This window comes from Sapajus apella, unplaced genomic scaffold, assembly GCF_009761245.1.
Source record: "Sapajus apella isolate SASKATOON/1434 unplaced genomic scaffold, GSC_monkey_1.0 scaffold20, whole genome shotgun sequence".
NCBI classification, from domain to species: domain Eukaryota; kingdom Metazoa; phylum Chordata; class Mammalia; order Primates; family Cebidae; genus Sapajus; species Sapajus apella.
In genome coordinates this window covers 20507460-20531006 of record NW_022436960.1, presented here as the reverse complement: position 1 = coordinate 20531006, position 23547 = coordinate 20507460, and the positions used below count along the sequence as shown (strand labels likewise).

Below are 23547 nucleotides of genomic sequence, written 5' to 3'. Positions count from 1 at the left end.
TCATGAATAAAGAATGTGTGAAGATGGTACATATAGATATTTAGATATCTACTATGAAATTGCCTCTGTTCTTCAAAAATAGTTGTATAACCAAGTTATGATCATCTTGATTACAGGAAACTCAGACTTTCCAAAATGTTCTCATTCTTACCATGTCTGCATGCCAGTAGACATTACAACTTTCCTCAGATAATAAAACCTGGTCTACTGTCATCTTGCTAAACCCAAAGTGCCTCTGGCTGTCGCCCAGCTCCAACACCATGAGTCTCCCTCACTCTGGTCACTGTCATTGCTGCTAAGGTTGAATCTTAGGTGAGCTGTTTTTCACAAGAGCTAGATGAATATAGCAGGGGTTGGAGGTGTGGTCTTTTGCAAATTGATAACTACATCTGTGCTTTGGTTTCTGCAGAATCCCCTTTCAAAATTGCTTCAGTATTGATCCAGGTATAAGATTGGTGAAAGATCAGAGGCTTCATCAAATCTGCTTAGTTGTGCTTTACCATTATTCTGGGTGTGGAATCTGGAGTTCCTGTATCTCCTCAACCTAGAGCCAGCAAGATAGCTTTTATTTGTTTATTTTTTATTATAGTCCTAGAGACTTAAAAGTACTAGCAATGCCTCCTCTCTCTCTTTCTCAAATCTCCACTATCTTATAGTTATCCTCTATGTTATCAGCCGCCCCAAACTCTCCAGAATCTTCACACTTCCCTTCCTATTTAGGAACACCTTGACCCAAGTTTTCCAAGTTCAATGGTCTACATACATAGAAAACATTGTACCATAATTTTAGTATTTTTTAACCTGGCTATTTAGCATCATCCACGTACTCAAATATTTCTGTTCCCAACTCCCATACCCCAATTCTGATCTTTGGATGTCATCTACAAATTTATTAATTGAGAAAGAATTGATTTCATAGTAGGTATTCTGCTTGACCTTTTTAAACCTTACCATTATTCTTTTTTTCTTTTTCTTTTTTTTAAGAGATGGGGGTCTCACTATGTTGCCCAGGCTTGATTTGAACTTCCAGGCTCAAGCAATCCTCTGCTCCTACATAGCTGAGGCTATAGGTGCATACCACTACACCAAGCTTACTCTTTTTAATAAAATTGTTTTCTTTTACCAATAAGGTTTAAATACTGCTTTACAACTTACAAAGTGCTTTCACATTCATAACTATTTTATTCTTTAACAAACAATTAAGTGAAGTAGATAAGGCACGATTATCTGATTATCCCCATTTTACAGATCAAGAAACTGAACCTCAAGGTTGGTAAAGGGATTCTGTCAAATGTCACTAAGCTAGGAAGCACAGAAGCTGAAACATGAACTGCATTTTCAAATCTGGAGAGAATGTACATTTTCTCATGTTGCTGTGTTTCAGCCTAGGGATATGTGGAAAGAAAATATTCAACAAAATTTCTCAATAAAACTAAAAGTATTGTGTGATAGGGTTAAATCTGATTTCTTGCATGAGAGAGACAATTGTATCCATAAGAAATGTATCTAAGGGCTGGCAGACAGCACAACACATCTCATTGCTCCCTTTATTATCAATTTCTGGGTTTGTGGTTTGGATGGGATTTTTATGACAATGTTTACTTCATTCCCATATGTATCATGTTTTGTGCATGTCATTTACTTGAGCTTTGGGATTCAGTACTGCGTATTACAGGTTATGCACCTCAACTCCCTTTAGCCATCCCAGAGAAAATTTTAACATGACAAAGACTCATATTAATCTCCAGCAAGTTCACTCCCAGATATAATGTCAGTGGATTGGAGCCTCATCAGAGGATGTTTCCTGTTGCTACCTCACATGGGAACCATTTATTTTCCAAGCAAGAGACATGAATCTTCGATAATATTCTATTATGATGTTATCTCAAATGAGGTAATTTGATTTGATGAATGCAAATCCAGAAGATTGGCAGCTAGTAAGTTTTCTCCCTTTTCAAAGTATTTGAATTTTTAAAGGAAACTCAGATTAGCTGAATAATGTCAGGTTTCCAATTCCTTTTGCAGGAACAGTATCATTGCAACTTGCTTGTTATCCTGAATTCCAGGAGATAGTCTTAATCTCTCACTTATAGAAGTCTTCTAAAACCTGAGTGTATATAAAAGCCTCCCCACCATTAATAAATTCATAATATAGAATGAGTAAAACTGAATGTATAGTATTATTTAGAATAAAAAATAAAGTAACAATGTGTTCAGCTGTAGGTTTCATGGTGGCTTTAATAGCTAATATTAATATTATGATGAAAGAAGCTTTTACTGTCTATTACTACATCTTGTGTTTAATATTCCGCAATGGAAGGTCTTAGCTTGGGAACTGGGATGGGGAATTGCTGATGATACAAAAATATTTATTGTTGTATCTCTGCCCTTTTCATAAAAGATAAATACATTGAACACCTTGACAAAGTGTTCAATGTATCTGATGCAATGAATTCTCCATCTTTTCAATGACTAAAAATTAAATTTATATTAATAACTTTAAAATCACAATTTACCACTTGATGGATAGAAGGGGACTTTGATCATTTTTCTTCTTCAAGACATTACATGATTTGTCCAAAGTCATACGTTTTAGAGACTGAAGTAAGACTGAGATTCAAGTGTTCACTGTGCCAATTCATGTCATCTTGAAACCACTGAGGTAGAAAATCTGCTATTTTAAAAATAATAAACAACATGTAATTCCCACATAATTTCTATAAATTCTTATAGTGGAACAAATGAGCTACGTCTTCTGAGTTATCAGTTGTGCTTAGAATTTAAAGTTATTTAAGATTGTCCTCTGGCATCAACAAACAACAGAATCTTCACTTCTGGTTGTATTGCTAATGATAAACTACTGTGTAACTTATATTTTAAGGTACATGATATTTGAGAGAACAAACGGTTTATTTCATGGTCTCCATTTTTATCTTCCCACTCAATACCTGAAACTAAGTTTTGCTTTATTTTATTATTTAATTTTATTTTGTCTTTGAAGAAGTTCAATATTATTTTTCACTGATAATAAATATGAACACAATTCAATGCTATTTATTTTACTTTCTTAAATCAAATCCTAAAAGAATAAATTTCAACAATGAAGTTATTTGTTAGAAGTGGAAATACAGTGTAGTCAGCCATTCTTCGGAGAGTGATCTGGAAGAAGTAAAAGAATGGGCATTATGAATCAGAGTTAAAAGCATTAGTGAAGAAACATGTCCCATTCCCCCCATACTAATGGCATAAATGTGTTCGTGATTGTGGTGACAGTCATTTCTCATGAGGATAATAGCTGCAATATGTGTCTAAAATGATTCACTGCCATTCCTACTCATGTGCCAAATTATTTCTTTTAAGTGTCAGTCTTAGATACTTCATTCCCCTTAAATGTATAAATTTAGTCAATTCTGTTTGGTACAAAATTAGGGGAAGTAAATATTACCCTCCAGTAAACTATAATCTTATGAGGCTGCAGAAATAACAGCCCTGTTCTTCATATATTTAAATATAATCCTCCTCCACCCGCTTCATGACACCCAGAGGAGTTTGAAAATGTGACAAGTCATGGAATCAGGTCTTAAAAGAAGACCTGCTTCTGGCTGATGTATTGAGCCAATTTCCCTTCCTACTCAAGAACAATATGGTCACAAATGCCAGCACATAAATTAGCCCTGAGTGTAGGAGGAAACACTCCCCTGCAAGCTGACAGAGTATCACCCCAAAATATCTCTGATAGTTTATAAATAAGGAAGGCTGTTTCTCTGATCCAGTACAGGCAATAAAGTGCAGCAGAAGGACGAGTACTTCAGAGGCTGAGTCTAAACTAGAGTTAAAATCCAGATCTGCTGTTTTTTATTTGTGTGATCTACCAGAAATCAATTAACGTCTCTGAACTTCAGTTTTCCTCATCACAAGTCTTTAAACATATATAAAATTATTTACCTTACAGTGTAGTTGTAAAGAATAAATAATATAATGTTTGTAAATGTTAGTTGTTATCTAATACCAGTTTTTCTCCTTTCTTGTGCCATATCGAGAATGATTCTTGCAGTAGACAGAGTCTAGAATGGCAAAGATCACTATAGGGAAGTTTAAGAATTATTTCCAAAATAATGCTCTTATGACTACTATTTGCCAAGTGTTTATTTTATGCTGTTGGATAAGCAAACTTTCTGACATACATTTATTCCTCACAAAAACCTATGATCTAGTATTCTCATTTTACAGTAAAGAATGTGCAGATCAGAGAGGATAGAGTCTGACTTATTGTCAATTAAGACATAATTTAAAGCTGATTCTAATAGATATTTACTGAGCCTGGCATGTGCCAGGCAATGTATGCTCATGGCTAGGATACACTTGGGAAAATAAAATACAGAAAGTGTCAGAGCTGTCCATTCCTGTGGGAAAGACAGAGCACAAACGAGTCAACAACTTATGACACATGGCAACTGAAAGAAAGAGTTAGCGAGGGATAAAAATACGAGGAATAATAATAGAATAAGGACCTTTGCAAGGTTAAAGGTCAGAAAGGCCCAAACCTATCACAAAGATACCTGAGGCAAGAGGAAAAGAGAAAAGATTTCAGATCAGAAGCTTCCCTTTTAGCTTTAATTGGACCAGTTTCATTGGAGAATGCCTGAAATCTCTAGGCCCCAACCTTTTAGGCATAGACAAAAATGTCTTTTCTATATTAGGTGAAAGATATGGGCATCACAGGGCCACACAGTCATGCGGACCTGATTCACTGCTCCTTTGCTGCTACTAAATTTCAAACGCTCAGCCTGCAATCAATGGTGCTCATTTTCCAGAGAGCATGGATTATAACTATTTCCATGCAAAGCACTTTTCACACAATAAATGAGACTTTTTCAGTCGGCTGTCCACATTTTAATCTTGGTAGCTGCCCTCTGTTCTTGGGCCTTTTCATTTGTCTTTTGTCTAGGTTACTGATTTTTTTTTAAGGCATTTTTCTTTCTTTTTTTTTTCTTTTTCCTTTTGTGCAGACATGCTGATCAGCCAGCAGATGCTCCCCTCTTGCACAAAACTGAGCAGAGGTGTCCTGTAGCTTGAGTTATCATCAGTTCCCAGCTAAGCCAGCTGTGGAGGATGGCAAATGCACTCATTGACACTCAAGGTTTTAAAGAGCAAAGTGCTACCAGAAGAGTCTTTCAAATTCTCAGATATATTTTGACTCATATGGCACTCTATTGCTGAGAAATATTTAGAGTGAATCTTCTTGGTTTATTAGAGGGTTGCTGGAGAAACACAGGATCCTCAGGCAGGAGGTTAACAGATGAAATATAAATGAAACACTGCATGATTAGTCAGAAGAAAAACTCTACATGCACATGCAGTCAAATGGTTCAGAACTCAGTTGCAGAAGGCAGAGAGATCTGATCCAGGTACCTGGCTTCTCCAGAGCTGAGCTGTTCGTAAATTTGGGCAAGTTACTTCACAGTGTTACAAGAATGAAATGAGACAATGCCAAAAATATTTAATTGCCTTTTGATTCGAATTAAATTTATCAAGACATAATGTGTCTAGCATTCATATCAGCTGGTATCAGAATCTTTCATTCTGTATTCCATTCCCTCCCACCGGATTATTGCTCCGATGTGACCAGCAATAAGAAGCTCCGAAATGCATCACATAAAATTGCTAGCATAGCGACAGATCAATAATAATTGCTCAAAATTTTTAGTTTTCTAACGTTGTCCTAAATATTATTCACGACTACTGCTATTAAAGTACCAAGTGACAAGAAAAATGATGGCTTGAGATCGTCATGCAGTCTGTGAATTGTATGTATGGAAAAATTTTTGAGTATGTGTGTAATTATCTAAATAAAGTACCAGAAATGATTCATAAAAATGTTTACTTACTATGCTATCAACTCTTATCTGACCTCTTAATCTCTCATCCAAACTTGGTTTGTCTTCATCACTATTAAGTTATTTTAGATTTTAAAATCAAGTGTAGAGATACTAAGACCTGCATTCTGGCAATATGCTTCTTGCTAATTCTGAAGAAATTGAGAGCATGATTTGGAGTCTCATTTCACTCTGCCAGTTTTCAGCAGTGTGAGAAACTGGCCATTCCATTTCTCAGTTTCTGAATATTTATTTTAGAAATAACAATCCCTGCTTACCCCTGAGATTTGGTATGAAGATGCAAAATGACAGTGGATCTGAAATTTTGATAGTTCAAAATTAGTTAGTTCTCTTATCAAAACGAAATGATTTACCTTACTCTCAGGAATAAAAACGAATAAAATATCTACTAAGATGGTAATCCCATTAGTAAATAACTGCATATAACAGGCAATCAAAATATTGTTTTGTAAATGTTTTCTTTTGCTTGGTGATAAGTTTCTTAAAAATTGGGGGTTTGATTTCTCCCAATGCCATTCTGGGATCTATAAATTTTACTGCTGTTACATGGGCTAAAAGCACCATGTGAGACTGGTGAGAGGTATGTTTTAAAAAGAGAAGATAGCTGCATGCAGCTCTGCAAATAAACCAAAATAAACAAACAAAATTTCTTAGAGAGAGAGAGAGAGAGAGAGAGAGAGAGTGCGTATTTGTATAATTTTACCGTAAGAAATTAAGATAAAGGCTGGCTTTTTGGCAAGCAGGAAATTCCTTTTATAAAGGCAGTATTTTGAGATGATATCCAAGATGATATCCATTTGTATATTAGTATCAGTGAATTTCAGGTCCTTTTACAATAGCAGGCTCAGTTATGCATAGTTTGAGAAAAGAGAAGACATAAAAGACTACAGACTTTAAAACATGAGAGCAAACCTTTTAACTTTAGCTAATAGCAGGGAAATGCTCAATAATAGGAAACATAAGTTAAAATCAATGGGAAAACACCAGTTAAAAGATAGTTAAGGCTAGTCAGCAGTAACAGAGGCTTTGAAGAAATAAATTATATAGTTTGGTACTACATACTTTGTCTTAAAACTAATGTTTGTAAAGAAAATAGCCTCATGAAATATAGCTTCTCCTAAAGCCATATTATTAAAATCAGTTTCAACTTGAAAATAATATTAATTTTAATCAAAATGATTTATATTTTAAACCAGTAAGTAAAAGTGCCAAATATATATGATATGCACACTTACTCCCACACGTACACTGTGATCTGAGGTAGAGAACCCAATGTGGGGGGAAAGCTAAAAGGAAGAGTATGTAAACCCATGGGATTTGTTTCCCCCTGAGTAAGATATAAATAAATCTCTATTCAAAGACTATTCAGGTTTCTGAAGGTCCCATCTCCAGTGTCTGTGGAGCAGTGATGGGCTGGGTGATTACAACACTTCTAGCATCCCATGAATAATTATCTCTGTCCCGAGTGCTTGCCAGCATGACGCGTCTTCATTTCATTAAGGGAAAGAAGGACAGGCTGGAATTGGCAATGGCAGAATTCATTTATCAAATTTTAATGGAGAAGCCACTCAGGAAGGGCGGGCTTAATGAGATATTTCTGAAGAAATTAGCCAGTTTCTATTAAAGGGCCATCTCCTCTCTGTCCCTGGTAGTGATGGATAGCAGGGGCACTGACACAGGGAAATTTCCCACCCTCCCCTTTGCTTTGCTTTTTTGAGATGCATGATCATTTTTGGATGATTCATCTCACAAATGCTTGAATGAATCAAGCATTATTGTAAAGTAAAATCAAATTTTAACATAGAGAAAAGATACTGATTTTATTTTCTGGATTTAATTTATGGAGAGAGACATACCAGTATATCTAGGCTAGCCTAACACCAGTATCACTAAAACTGCTCATGCCCCAATTCTACAAACAGGAAGTTATCTCTCACTTTTGCTATTTTTCTTGTTGTTGTAAACATACTCTTAGTTTGGAGTAAATGCAATTAATTTATTGCAGAATCCCCTTTTCAAAAATTTCTAAAGGTGCCAAAAATATTTAATTGCCTTTCGATTCAAACTCATTTTATCAAGACATAATGTGTGTAGCATTTGTATCAGCTGGTATCATAATATTTCATTCTATATTCCATTCCCTCCACTGTATTATTGCTCCAATGTGACCAGCAATAAAAAGCTCTAAAATGCATCAAATAAATGTAAATAAATAATTGATTATGTGGCTGAAATATCACTATCATTCTCCTATTGGAAAAGGAGATTTATGCTGGTGTTAAAAGAAAAAAATTGACTATTTAAATTTAGCAGAGTTTATTTGAGCAAAGAATGTTTCACAAATTAGGCAGCAATCAGAACCAGGAGAGATTCAGCAAGCTCCCTGCCACAATGCAGGCAGGAAGTATTTATAGACAGAAGATGGAAGCCAATTACTAAAATACAGCAGTCCCTCCTTGTCTGCAGTTTTTTTTCCCAAGGTATCCACAATCAACTTTTGAAAATATTAGATAGACTATTACAAAAATAAATTACTCATAATTTTTAAATTGCCCATTGTTCTGGGTAGTGTGAGGAGCTCCTGTGCTATACCGCTCCATCTCACCTGAATGTGAATCATCCCTCTTTCCAGTGTATCCATGCTGTCAACACTATTTTCTCGTTAGTCACTAGTAGCCCTTTTGGTGTCAGATCTACTGTCGCGATATTGCAATGCTTGGGTTCAAGTCATCCTTATTTTACTTTATATTGGCCCCAAAGTGCAAGAGTGGGACAATTCAGATACGCCAAAGAAGCGGTAAAGCACCTCCTTTAAGTGAAAAGATGAAAGTTCTTGACTTAATAAGGAAGGAAAAAAATTATGTGCTGAAGTTACTAAGATCTATGATAAGAATGAATTTTCCATCCATGAAACTGTGAAGAAGGAAAAAGAACTCTGTGCTAGTTTTGCTGTCACCTCAAAGTGTAAAAGTTACAGCCTGACATGTAAAAAGTGCTTAGGTGAAATGGAAAGGCATTAAATGTGTGAGTGGAAGACATGAATAGAAACATGTTCCAAATGAGGGTTCGGTACTATGCAAAGTTTCAGGCGCCTACTGGGGATCTTAGATTGTATCCCTTGAGACTAACGGAGTGGTCACTGTGGCTTGATTGGCTACAGCTCAATATTTCCTTTCTTTAAACATGGTCTGATCAGTTGGAAGCCTGTGATTGGCTGAAGCTTGACTACTTGTGATTGGCTGAGCTGTTTGCTATACTGTTCGTTACATTTCTAGGTTAGGTTTTCAGTTTGTTTGCGTATTATAATTTACATTGCAATTCCTTAGGTAGGAACACAAAGTTAGGAGATAGAATCAGACCAATGACTTCCTGCTTGTTTAATTTAACACTGGGGTTCTTAGTAAATTATTTACATAAAGCTAGTGATAAGGAGTAAAAAGTTAAGCATAGGCATTATTTTCACAAAGAGGCTTAGAAAGTGCAATTCGTTGTGCTCTTTGCTAAAGAGCAAGAGAACACATATATTTTGTGATTTATTTATGCAATAAATATTTATTATTGAGCATTTAGTCTAAGACAAACACTGTGCTAGACAATGGAAAGATAATAGTGAATAAACAAAGATTTTTTTTTCCTAAATGAACTTACATTTTTATGAAGGATACACAGAACAAATACTTGAGCAAATAAATAAACACGGTCTGTGTAATGTTGGCTAATGAACCCTCCAAATTTCACTGGGTTGTTTACTTAATAGATAAAAATTAAACATTTATACTGGTAGAAAATATTGTCAGTATGGTCAATATTGAATCAAAGTTGTTGGCATGAGGAAATTTTCTTGTGCAGGAACTTGAGAAGAAAATGTAGGAAGTAAATAAAATTCAGTGACTATATTAAAGCCAAAAGGAGGCCAATATAGGACTTTGAATATTTTCAATGGTAAAGAAAGAAAGAGACAGAGAGAAAGAGACAGAGACAGAGAGAAACAAGGGATAGAGACAGGGAGAGAGAGAGAAAGAGAGAGACATAGATTTAAAATTGAGGGGGGAAGAGATAAATAACACACTGGGGCAAGAAATTGAAGAGACAGACAAAATGCCAAAGGAGAGCAGTGATTTTGACAGAAGTATGTTGGGTTGATTCAAACAAATGTGAGTAACATAGCTAGGAAACAGAAGGTTACAATAAGCAAGGCTGGAAATTGTTGGGTTTGAACTAAATGTTTGGCTTTCTGCCATATCAGGTCTTCATCTATTGCCCAAACTGCACATTCTCAATAATCTTTATGCCTTGACATCTTTTTCTTACAAAAATATGTTTTGTTTTTTTTTTTAGATACGATAGAGTTTGCAAGGACTGTCTAATATGGTAGTCATTAGCCACATGTGATTTATGAAAACAGTTTATATGCAAATGCAAAGATTTCTCAGTCACAGAAATAGTATTTCATGTGCTCTATGGCCTCACATGGCTAGAAGCTGCTTAGTGGACAGTGCAGAAATTATAGACAATGTCTTATCACTGCAGAAAGTTTATTTTTGGACAGTTCTGCTCTAGAAAGACAGGGAGCTGGTTTAATGTGCTTTTCACAGAGTAGAGGTTTAGTAGATCCATGGAATGAGTGTTGAACAAATGTAATGAATACTGCTCAAATGTCATCTTCATAGAGATCAGATTGGAGCAGGTCCTATGTAACAAGCTCTCATTACCTGCTATGTTTCTCCTTCATATCATTCATAACAGTTGTGATTAGTCATTATTTCTGTTATTATTATTTAATATTTGCCTCCTGCGAGTAATTGCATAGACTGTGACAGCAAGACACCATTTCTTTCTTCTTGGTACCATTGCTACCTCTTGATATTTTGAATTGCAAGAGTATATTGTTTTAATGAAAGAATTAAAAAATGTTATAGGAAGGAATGGCATAGTCTTATGAACTTGGATATCACTCTACACAATTTTGACTACACACAATTATGTGCTACAGAAATACTTAAGCAGATCAAGAACTAAAAGGACATACATATGGGTAGTTTACCCCTCTCCTGTAGGTTAATATACCCCATCTGCATTAGCAATCTAAGGCCTCACTGATGTGTGGAGTGCCTCAATGAGAGAAATAAGTCCGGCTTAAAACTATTTTAGTGGCCTGAACTACAATGAAATCCAGCTAGCCAATGGGTAGAAGCAGAATACCTGCTTTATAAATGTTAGTCTTCGAGAGTCAAGTCTGAGGCAAGACAGCATGCTCCCTGATCCATGGAATTTCCATGGTGCTAGGAGCATGTGGTCTTTCAAAATGACTAATTATTCAGGAATATACTGTGCCCCAACCCAGTATTATGCCAAACAGAAATGTTCTCAGCCACACCTGCCAGTGTCCTTTGGGTTTTGAGCTATTCTGTTTTCTGTGGTCACAGGGAGGGAGGTATGAAGGCCCTGGCTGGAGAAAGTCAGCACAATTGGGTTCTCAAGCACTGCTTTGAAGAAAGAGGTAATGTTCTTGTCAGTTGGGATTGGAGAGAAGCAGCAGATTAAGTGGAAGAGCTAAGTTTGAATCTCTGACATGATTCCCAACAAAAAATGGGAAGGTATGGTCCCCAAGGTGGGCAGCAGAAGCATCATTGGAGAATCTGTTACAGATGCAAATTCTTTTGATTCTGTGGGTGGAGTCCAGAAACGTGGGTTTGAGCAAGTCACCCATGGGATTCTGAGGCACATTAAAGTTTGAGGATCACTGGACTAGAGGAAAGGGAAAAGATATCATATCCCTGCCTTCACTGGATCTTGGAATCAGAGCCCAGTGATGGAGGCTGGGTCCTGCTCCTGCTTCTGCCATGCAGTAAGAGAATCATTTTAAACTATATCCTTGAGTGGAGACCACTTCCTAGCACTACACTTAGAATCATCAGCTACCCAAGGCCTGCTAAGACTGAGCTCAGAGGAAGATCTTCAGATGATGAAATTTTCTGGTATTGAGGCACAACCTTGCCAGGGCTCCAGCTGGTGCCAAGACCTTTGGATCAGGATTTATTCCAGCAACTGACACACTGAGAATCAAAAAGTACCACCTATCCTGACTTCACAATGATCCTCTCCTCCCTCCCTCCCTCCCTTCCTCTCTCCCTCCCTTCCTTCCTTCCTTCCTTCCTTCCTTCCTTCCTTCCTTCCTTCCTTTGTTCCTTCCTTCCTGCCTGCCTTCTTTCCTTCCTTCTTTCTCTCTCTTTTCTTTCTTTCTCTCTCTCTTTCTCTCTCTCTCTCTTTTTCTTCCTTTCTCCCTTCCTTCCTTCCTTCTTTCCTTTCTTTCTCTCTTCTCTTCTCTTCTCTTCTCTTTTCTTTTCTTTCTTTCTTTTTCATTCTTTTTGAGTCAGAATCTTTCCCTGTCACCTAGGCTGGAGTGCAGTGGCAACATGTCACTTACCTCTACCTCCTGGGTTCAAGCAGTTCTCCTGTCTCAGCCTCCCAAGTAGCTGGGACTATGGCCCCCACCATCATGCCTGGCTAATTTTTGTATTTTTAGTAGAGACAGGGTTTCACCATATTTGTCAGGCTAGTCTTGAATTCCTGACCTCAGCTTATCCACCCGCCTCGGGCTCCCAAAATTCTGGGATTGCAGGTGGAAGCCACCGTGCCTTTCTAAAATAGCACAGCTTCTGTTTTTTAAGTTCATAAACTCAAATAACTTGTAATTTTGCACCTTCTGTCTGAAAAGCTCCTCTTCAGAAGCTTTTAGGGATTTCACGATGGTATTTTGTCTCTGTTCATACTGTATTATTAAGTAGTTCGTCCTTCTATAGAAAAATTAAAGAAAAACAAAAAATCATCTGAAGCAAAATTAAGTATTAACTTACTCTCTGATGTGGGAAAAGTTTCTAGTAGGAAATACAAAAAGAATTCAAATGTTTGAACTTAAAAAATAAATTTCCTCTATCTTATTTTGGTGTATTTGAAAATCTGGCTGTCATTCCTCATGAATATATTCAGGAAATAAAATTACAGAGCTTGCCATCATTACACATCTCAGTCAGGAAGTTAATCCCATCCAACCTAAAGTCCTGATCCTAACAGTTTTCCTGTTTATCCTCAGAGTCAGTACTTCCAGGAGAAAGGAAACAGCTGGTCAGCATCTTACATGCCATTGGCTTTGGCACTCTGACTTCCTTTTGGCAACAGAATTGTTTCATTATTAACTGTGCAGAAGGTTTTAGAAATGGGCACTACAGAAAATGACACCAAATTTCAATCAAATGAAACTTCCAGGGAATTTTGATCAGTTTCCTGCTGGCGAGGTGATTATAATCTTTTGAGAATGAAAATCAAATGGAAAGGTGATCATGACCACATTCTCACAGTGAGCTCCATCTGGACATAAGCTGCTCCCTTTGAGAAAAACAGGTCTAATAACCCCTATTGAGAGGGCCTTCCACATCAAGGCAAATTTCATGTGAGCCAACATAAACCATGATATCAAAGCACTCCAACTTCCAGAAGGTGGTACCTTCTTACTATAATGGAAAGGACAGAGCACAATGTTTCAGCTTCACTTTTGATATGGCTATGATATCATTACTGTTCCTAGGTCTGGTCCAATAAACTTTTTGAGTTTTTTTTTTTTTTGAAATTACTGTAAGATATAGGAAATTGTTTTTGTTTCAAAACCTTTTAAAACAGGATCCTTGTAACAGGAGGTCTTAAATCATCAGAATTTTCTTCCCTGTTATTCTATAACTGTTCAAAGAAAATTAATGTTCATGCGATGACCCCAGAGTTTATAAAATTTTTTAGTATCAAAGAAAGATTAAATTACTTTCATAGAACTGTGTCTGTACAGAGATTTTGCAGAAGAGGCAGAAATAAAAGTAGGTAACATGAGATAGTAGGATCATCAATGGAGGCTAAAACCTAGGTAAAATATTATGGAGTATGATGGTCACATAGTGTTAAAATGTAACTTGCTAGACTGCTTGAAATTGCAAAAGAAAAAATACATATCTTTATGATGCAATACCCGGCAGTGATCACTTTAATAATATCACCGAAATTGGTTTCACCGATAATGAAACAACCCCACAGTTCACATTCTCCAACATTATGTGTCTTGAAGGCCACAGCATCTCCTGTAAATTATTTTCACCAAGAAGGTTTAGTCCAGATTTCTTCAAGCTTAAGACTGAATCCCTATCATTTAAGAAATATAAAACATAGAGGAACAAGTTAAATAACAAAGGTAAATAATAGGCGAATCTAGAATGTAGGGCACTCTGTAAGGCAACTGGCCTGGTTTTCCCAAATAAACAACATTACACATACTATGGTAGGCTGCAGAATGGCTCACTAAGATGTCCATATCCTAATCCTTGGAACCACACATACACATACTCAACCATTGCCAGTGAATGTCACATTTTATGGCAAAACAGACTTTAAACATGTGTTTAGGTTTGTGTGTGTGTGTGTGTGTGTGTGTGTGTGTGTGTGTGTGTGTGTTTTCATGACAGTCTCGCTCTGTCACACAGGCTGAAGTACATTGGCAGGATCTCAGCTTACTGCAGCCTCCACCTCCTGGGTTCAAGTGATTCTCCTGCCTCAGCCCACTGAGTAGCTGGAATTACAAATGCATACCACCATGCCTGGCTAATTTTTGTATTTTTGGTAGAGATGGGGTTTCACCATGGTGGCCAGGCTGGTCTTGAACTCCTGACCTCAAATCGTCCACCTGCCCCAGCTTCCCAAAGTGCTTGGATTGCAGGCATGAGTCATCTTGCCCAGTTTAGGGTTCTTAAGAAGGGGAGATTATCCTGGTGTCTACATAGTAAGCCATCAGTGTAGTTACAAGTGTCCCTATGAAAGGAATACAGGGGGATACTTGGCTACAGAAGAAAAAAAGGTGATTTACCTATAGAAGCAGAGCTTAGAGGAATGTGTCCAGGGGCCAAGGATTGCTGGAAGTCTATAAGTGGAAGAGGAAAGGACCAGACTCTCATGGACTCTCTGAAGAACCCAGCTCTGATGACACTTTGAGTTTAGACTCTTGAGACTCCTTTTGGACTTCTAATTTTCAGAACCGTAAGAGAATATATTTGTATTGTTTTAAGCCACCATATTTGTGGTAATTTGTTACAGTGGTAATAAGAAAGGAAAGCACACAGAAAAGGAGAAGATAATAATGATGAACAAGTAAGAGAAAGCAGCGCTCTTTTGGTCTCAGAGATTAAAGAGATATAGTAACTAAAGGTAGAGCCTGAATTCTGACTCAGATTCCAAATTACAAGAAGCAGTTATAAAATGCAGTTATTGAAATCATTGAGAATTTGAGTGTGGACTAGATATTAGATGACAATAGAAAACCATTATTATTTTCTATCTTAAATGCATTCTGAAGTATTATGGAGAAAAGTATGATGATTTCTGTACCTTACTTTCTTACTTCCTTTTTTTTTCTTTTCTTTCTTTCTTTTTTTTTTTTTTTGAGATGAAGTCTAAGTTTATTGCTTGGGCTGGCAGGCAGCGGCACTACTGCAGCTCACTGCAACCTCTGCCTCCCAGGTTCGAGCGATTCTCCTGCCTCAGCCTTCCGAGTAGCTGGGATACAGGTGCCCACTGCCATGCCCACCTAATTTTTGTATTTTGAGTAGAGGTGGGGCTTTACCGTGTTGGTGAGGCTGGTCTTAAACTGCTCATTTCAAGTGATCCACCTGCCTCAGCCTCCCAAAATGCTGGGATTACAGGTATGAGCCACCCTGCCTGGGTGTCCCTTACTTTCAAATTAAGAAAAAATAAAAAATAAAAAAACAATGCACATATATGGAAAGAAAGATAAAGTCAATATAACAGAAAGTATATAATTGTTTAAAGTAGATGATGTATGTAGATTCATTGCACAAATCTTTTATTTTTTGCATATGTTTGTTCTTAATAAGAATTTTTATTATAGAAATTATTCGATAACAACAGTGTATTCTGTAAAGTATTTAAAAATTAGTTTAAAAATGTTCATTAACCAGAATATCATTGTACTGGTTGTATTGCCATAATTCAAAACTCCTACATTTTAATTCCTGAACCAAATGAAATTTCATATCTCAATCATGGAACACTCCATGGAACAGACCTTTTGATCTGAAAGCTCTCCTGGGCAGCTTACCTGCAAGTGATGTCACAGGGCCCTGCCTATTAGCTGGTGGCAGACGCGAAGGAGAGCAAAGATCACACGGGAAGTTTTCCATGGGACTTACTGGGAAGTGTGGCCTATCACTTTATCCCGTATTCCATTAGATTATTTAGTCATATGGCTACATCTAATTGCACAGAAGTTCAATATTCTTATCCTCCTCTCCCTTAAAGAAGGCTCCTGTTTACATCTAGCAGTCACTGCCACATCCTTATCTTTTTGTATGATACTGTAGTGCCATGATTTCCTCTAGGGAAATCTGTTAGAGAGATCTAAGTAGTCTACAGCATTTGATTGACCACATACCTAAAGTAAAACTATTAAAAGAAGTCGTTAAAATAATCTCACTAGAAAATCTTGTTAATGAGTTTTATCTCCTATTTATTTCCTGAGAATGTAAAAGTTATTGAATTAAGCTAACTGAATGATTGTATCATTTTATGTACACACATGCATGCTCACACACACACTCTCAACCATTGCCAAGATAATGAAAACGCATTTTTAGATACTATAATTTTTTTCTGGAAGTCATGTAAATGTAGTCACATTTGACTGGTGGCCTAGTTAAGCTGCCTCTGTCTTGTACTTTTTTGTAGTCATACAGTTTCTTTGCCTTCTGTTTTGCCCCTTGTACTATAACCTCAAGTATTCATTTCTTCATTCATTCTTTCAAATATTAGTAATGAAAATGCTTTTGAACACCATCGGAGGAGCCCATTAACAACAGGGATATTTTTATGTTCATCCAAAAAGTTAGAGTGAATATGGACAATAAAATTAAAGGAATAAACATTTAACTTTGTAAAGCCACAGAAACAGACTGATAAACTAAACAGAAAATTGGGACAAAATAGGGAAGTACGTCCAAATTATTATGTTAAAAGGAAAGAAAATCTTCTTTCTGCCCAATAATTATTGTTTTTAATAAAGATAAGAAATAAGAGGGTAAACATTTAACAAAATTACCTGACTTGTCTGAACCCCCAAAATGTGTTTCTCACACACACACACACACACACACACACACACACACACATATCACACTTTTAGCCACCCTGTGGTCCTGCTCTCAGAAATGTAGCATAATCCATTAAACAACAGTCAGGCTCAGGACTCAAATTCAAACTTCAGTCTGAGACTCACTAAGCTGAGCTAAAAATTTGCTATTGCTGCGTTTTTCAGTATTTATAAGTTGTCCTTTATTATATAAAACATCTTTTTAATAAGGAGGTTTTCTATTTTAATGAGGTTTATGGCAACAGCTTTGCCTTTGACATTTTGGAAATTCTGGCCTTGCTGTGGAACTTGACCTAAAAGGGTGACATGACCAAATGAAGGTAATGAGCCATAGGTAACAATTTTCGTACTTGACTTCAGTCATTCTCATGTACATTGACGTCCATGAGGGATTGGCTTGGTTGAAATCCAGTCATTTTGCTCAATGAAACCTTTCTCCCCTGGTTTGTCTTTTTCTGCGTCATTTGTGATCCTTGTAATATAACCTTTAGATTCAGCCAATGGAGGGGCTAAAAAAGTGAAGTCAACACAAACTATGTGCAGGGGTGTCCTGACCGTAGAAGAGAATTGAATAAATATGGTGAGCCCTCACATTTATCTTTGCATAGTCACATCCACGAGGGCTGCTGGTTCAATTTCCAGTCAAGAGTAATGAACAAGGGACTCTCCAAATTCCCGATATTTGATCTATGAATAGGGATAAAGTCAGTCACAGTTGTTGTGATGAAGATAGCTTTTAAAGATTAATGGGCTGAGTGTAGTGGCTCACACCTGTAATCCCAGCAATTTGGGAGGCTGAGGCAGGAGGATCATTTCAGCTCAGGAGTTCAAGACCAGCCTGGGCAACATGGCAAAATCCTGTCTCTACGAAACATACCAAAATTATCTGGATGTGGTGGTGGGTGCCTATAGTTCTATCTACTTGGGAAGCTGAGTCTGGAGGATTCCTTGAGTGTGGGAGATAAAGGCTGCAGTGAGCCAAGATTGTGCCACCGCCCTCCAGTTTGGGAGACAGAGAAAGACCGTGTCTCAAAAAATAAAAAATCAAGAATGAAAATATTATTAAGTAACAAACAAATATATAACAAACAATATCTGAACCCCTTTAAAAATTTTAACTTATACATATTTGTCAATATGTCATTATATGAAAATTTGGGGCAAATTTATTTCTTCTGCAGATTTTCTTTTTTCTTCTAGGCATTTTAAAGTCTTAGGAACTTACCCTGTAAGAGTCTTAAAACCAGTTCTTTCTTCTTTTTGCTCTTGGCATGTGATCAGAAAAATGTCAGTTAGGATATGATGTGAATAAAAAGACTAACTTTAGATATAATAGAAATTACCATAAGTACAAAGTTGATTAAAGAAAAAGAACAAAATTATTATCAACCTTCTCAAAAGATAGTGTATAAATAGTAAAATGAGAAAATGAAGAATCCTCAGAAACATCTACCAAACATCAAAGCAATTGTTAATTAAAAGTGTGCCTTATATATTTCTGTAAAATATAGTTAGAGAATATGGTCTACAATTTAGCAAACTTTGTTGATTGATAGCTAATGGTGAAACAAACTATCATTCCTCTCTCCTGCTCAATCTGAAAATTCAAATTTCAAACAAGATTATATTTTGTCTTATTTATTTGTGTTCCAAATAATTCACATCAGTGAGGAAGTAATCCCATGAAAAGGCAAAGGGAATCCATTGTCATCTGCTTTCAGGTTGTATTTATTTCAATTTGAAAAAAAATGATTGATGCTCTGTTTCATGAATGAAGAAGTTTATTTTTCTTTATAATTGATGAGAATATTTTTCTCGGATTTATTTTTCAAGAGTTATATTTTTTCCCAAAGTTTTAAGTTTCTATGTATTATACCCTGGACTAGCAACACATTATTCTAAGACTTTTCAAGGGAAAATTTCATTATTCTATAATCTTAGCCGTAGGGATCGTGATTTAAATTGAAAAAACAAAAATATTTATAGGATTGGGAAAAACATGGTAATGAAAATCTTATCAAAAATAATTCTTAATCTCGGAGACCACGGCCTAAAATAAATGCAATAAATCCTTGTTTTCAGCTATTTGAAAAATATACTGGGTGTTTGTTTAGTGATTATAAATAATGATACCTTACACACTTCCTGATTTAAAATTATATTAGAGAGGTACAGTAGTACACCAAACATTACGGTACTGGCATAAAAGAAGACACATAGACCAGTGAAACAGTAGCCCATAAATAAATTCAAATATATGCAGCCAAATAATTTTTTAGAAAAGTACCAAGAGGTTCTTTTGGTAAAAAGGGAAAGGATTGTCTCCTCAATAAATGGTGCTGGAAAAACTGGATCCTCACAAGCAATGGAATGAAATTATATGATTATCTTATACTGTACACAAAATCAACTCAAAATGGATAAGGATCCTGTTGTGGTTCATAAGAATAGGGACTGGGTTTTCACACTCGTGTGAGATGTGCCTTCCTTAAACCTTAAGACATTGGCACATTACCTATCTGATGTAGGAAAAAAAAAGAATAAGAAGTGACATTCTCAAAATAAGAGATACATGCAGACAACAAACATGAAAAAAAAAAGTTCAACATGACTGATCATTAGAGAAATGCAAATCAACGCCACAATGAGATATCATCTCATACTAGTCAGAATGGTGGTTAGCAAGGGTATGAGGAGGAGGTGAGGAGGAAATAGGTTAAGAGGATACAAAGTAGCAACTATATAGAATAAACAAGTCTAGAGATATAACATCAAGGCTATAGGTAACTAAATTATACTGCATTTTGGATTTATGCTAAATGAGTAGATTTTAGCTGCTCTTGCTACAGAAACAAAAAAAAACATTGGTAACTATGAGAGATGATGAATATTTTAACTTGTTTCACTATAGTCTTTTTACTCTCTGCATGTATCCCATAACATCATATTGTATGTCTTAAATACTCACAATACAAAAGTTTATTAAAAAAAGAAATAGTGATACCTCAAAGTAACTTTTTCTCGGGGCAAGAGTGTCTTTCTCCTTAAAAGTTATTGATTTGTGCTGTTATGGATTTTCAATATCATCCCCAACAAATATGTATAGAATATATGTTAGCAGAAAATTATCAATAGTTCCTGACCCACATTTTTTCTATATGAAAAAAACACTTCTATTGTTCCACATGATACTGTGGAAAAGTTGTTTCTTATATCTAGAAAGAAAAAGACTACAAATGAGAAGGTATCTGTACTTTTAAGACAGCCAAAACTAGAAACGATTTAAATATCTATGTGCTCTGAAATAGAATGGGTAAGCTAATTTTGTTCTATTCTGAAGGGTGAAAGAATATGTTCCCCAAATTTTGCCACTTTGGTATAAAGATTATTTTGATCTAAACAAACTCAAGAAACAACAGATGCAAGAAATACATTTTAAACTCCCCTTTGCTTCTGAAAATTGGTGACAAAAACTCCCATGTGAAAGATATCCTCCCTGTACCAGGAGAAAAGAAACATTCTGCGTGTGGAGTCATAGCCAAGAGAATTCTATACAAACACACCTTTTAAAAATGATTCTTACAGCTCTTATGCTTTGTACATGATTTGTTATTTTTCCACAATGGCCTCTCTTTGGTCAACCTAATATAAAAGCATAGGGGTTTTGCCACTTCTTTGGGTTTCCAATTCCTTAAGACGGCTCTGGTGTCATGTAAAACTTAAGCTGTAATTTTTTTTCCTGCTATTCTATTTTTTTTAAAACTTAATTCTCAAGACCAGCTAGAACCCTAAGAGGGTAAAGATAAAGTTTTGCCTCCCTTACAATTCTCGCAGTAGATACTTTATAGCAATGAAAATAAACACTGAAACTATACTCCACAATACAGATGAATTCCCCCGTATATAATGTTGGACAAAAGAAGCTAGATTTAAAAGAAATAGAGTTCTGACTCCACTATCAAAAAGCACAATAACGAATCTATGCTTTTACAAGTTAGGATATTGGGCTGGGCACGGTGGCTCACACCTGTAATCCCAGCACTTTGGGAGGCTGAGGCAGGTGGATCATGAGGTTAGGAGTTCGAGACCATCTTGGCCAATATGATGAAACCCTGTCTCTATTAAAAATACAAAAAGTAGCCGGGCGTGGTGGTGTGCATCTCTAATCCCAGCTACTCGGGAGGCTGAGACAGGAGAATCGCTTGAACCCAGGAGATGGAGGTTGCAGTGAGCCAAGATTGTGCCACTGCACTCCAGCCTGGGTGACAGAGTGAGACTCCATCTAAAAGAAAAATAATAATAATAATAAATAAATAAAAATAAAGTTAGGGTACTGGTTGGTTTTCAGGGACTGGCTAATAACTGAAAAGGGAGAGAATAAAGTGGAGCTACTAGAGAGCAGGTAGTGTTTTTTTTTTTTTTTTTAATCTGAATAGTGGTTATTCAGGCTTATCCAATGTGTGAAAATATGTCAATTTGTACAGTCATGAAATATATACTATTTTGTTTGTATATTGTGTTAGATTAAAGGTGGACATAAATGCTTTGTTACTTCTCTCACAGAGGGGCAATGTTTATTTCTACCCCTCTTGAATTTGGATTAGTGTTAGTGGAAATCAATAAAATTAAGAGCACGTGACAGTCTGGGACTTTTAAGGCTAAGTCGTGAAAAGCTTTGCAGCGTTTACCTAGATCTGTTGAAAACAATTAACTGGAGCCCTGAGCCACTCCATAAGTCTGACTAACTTGAGACTGCCACACTATGAGGAATCCCAAGCCAGTAGAAGAAGCCTGAGTAGGCACTCTGGTTGACTATTTTCTAGTCATCACTAGTAAGACAAAAAAAAAAAAAAAAAACCATGTAAATAAAGCTGCTTAAGATTCTTCAGACCAAACCATCTGGCAGATGATCATCACCAACTGACTCAGTTAAGGTCAAGTTAAAAAAAAATCATTCAGCTGACTCCTTTGCAAAATTCTATCCCTCAGAAATTATAGTATGTGATAAAATAGCTGCTGGTTAAGAAGGTTTGGGGTAGTTTTATGCACAGCAATAGATAACTAAAACATGTTCTATACTTTCCATTGAAAATGCCTTTTTAAAAATCTCAAGACACCAATTTATATTTTAAATGTAGATTTCCATTTAACTGACAGAAGTCTGCTATTTTATAGGTTATTAAGATTCTTCTATCTGAAAGTACATGTAAATTATTGATATTACTTTGGAGCTAAGGTTTAGGTCTAGTGATTATGCTTTTTTACAATATCACATTGTCTCCATTTGCAGAAATATATGTTATTTGATCAATGTTTTTGACAACAATTATAACAAAAGACTAATTTAAATGCATTTCCAACAACATATGCTATCTGGAACTGATAATTAAATTACATATTAATGATGGTAATTTTATGCTACGATTTTAACCATACTCTGGATGATTTAGCAACAGTTGACATTGTTTTCCTGCTTTGTAGCCTAAAAATGGTCTAGGTATGATCTTATTTAACCTTATAGATAAAAAAATTATTCTATCATTTTGAAAATGTTGTTACAACCAGAACTTTCTGTTTTCCAGACTTTCATTTAGGCAAAAAACATTTCAGAATTACTTTTTATAGCAACACCAAAAAAAAAAAAAAAAAAAAAAAAAAGAAAAAAAAAAAAAAAACCCTACTAGCTTTCTAAACAAAATGAATGCTTTTGTCTTATCTATTAGAAAAACAGTGGTCCCAGGAAACTGTAGTTCAAGAGTGGTTAGCTTAGAATAGAAAATCTGAAATTTAGCAAGTCATTAAAAGAGAAAAAGGATAGTTTTATTATGAACTTTTGTGCATATGATAATAGAATATAAATGACTTTGAACGGTGATATAAATTCTTTTGTAGACTCACAGACAGAATGAAAAGTGACCTTAAGGAAAATAAAATAACTGCTGTCCATTACCTTGCTATTTGTTCTAAATATTCTATAATTTCAGAATTGGAATTGGTGCACTTGCTTCAACACTGCAACAGAATGAAACTCCAGATGCTCACAGATGGTAAGTCTACAAACTTAATTAAAACTCATGCTTTATTATCCCCAAACAGGAAAATTGAGAAAGCCTTGCCCAAAGAGAATGTTTATGTTTTTGCCTTCTCATCTCTAACCATCCAGAAAAGTTTAGGGGTCATGGGCATGGAATAGAAGCCCCTTCTTGTTGCCAGGCCAGAGAGTAAAATAGAGTTACAGACCATTAACCTAAATACTGCTTCAAATTCAAGTTCAACAATTATGATTTGTGTACTATGTGTCTAGCACTATATTACCAATCTAATCAAGGTTTAATGAGAATATTATAATAAGAAATTAAATGTACAAGCTTCTATCCACAAGTATGTATTGAGTGGTTTTGTGGACATATATATTTGATTGATTTTTTTTTTTTAGTTAATGAAGACACAATT

The 23547-nt window shown here is 35.8% G+C and overlaps 1 non-coding gene across 1 annotated transcript; it reads left to right on the top strand.

Moving 5' to 3' along the window:
- Positions 1-19520: 19520 nt before the first annotated feature.
- Positions 19521-19619, top strand: LOC116558111. The gene has a single exon (XR_004271844.1). It is a non-coding gene; the product is annotated as a small nucleolar RNA U13 (small nucleolar RNA).
- Positions 19620-23547: the final 3928 nt, after the last annotated feature.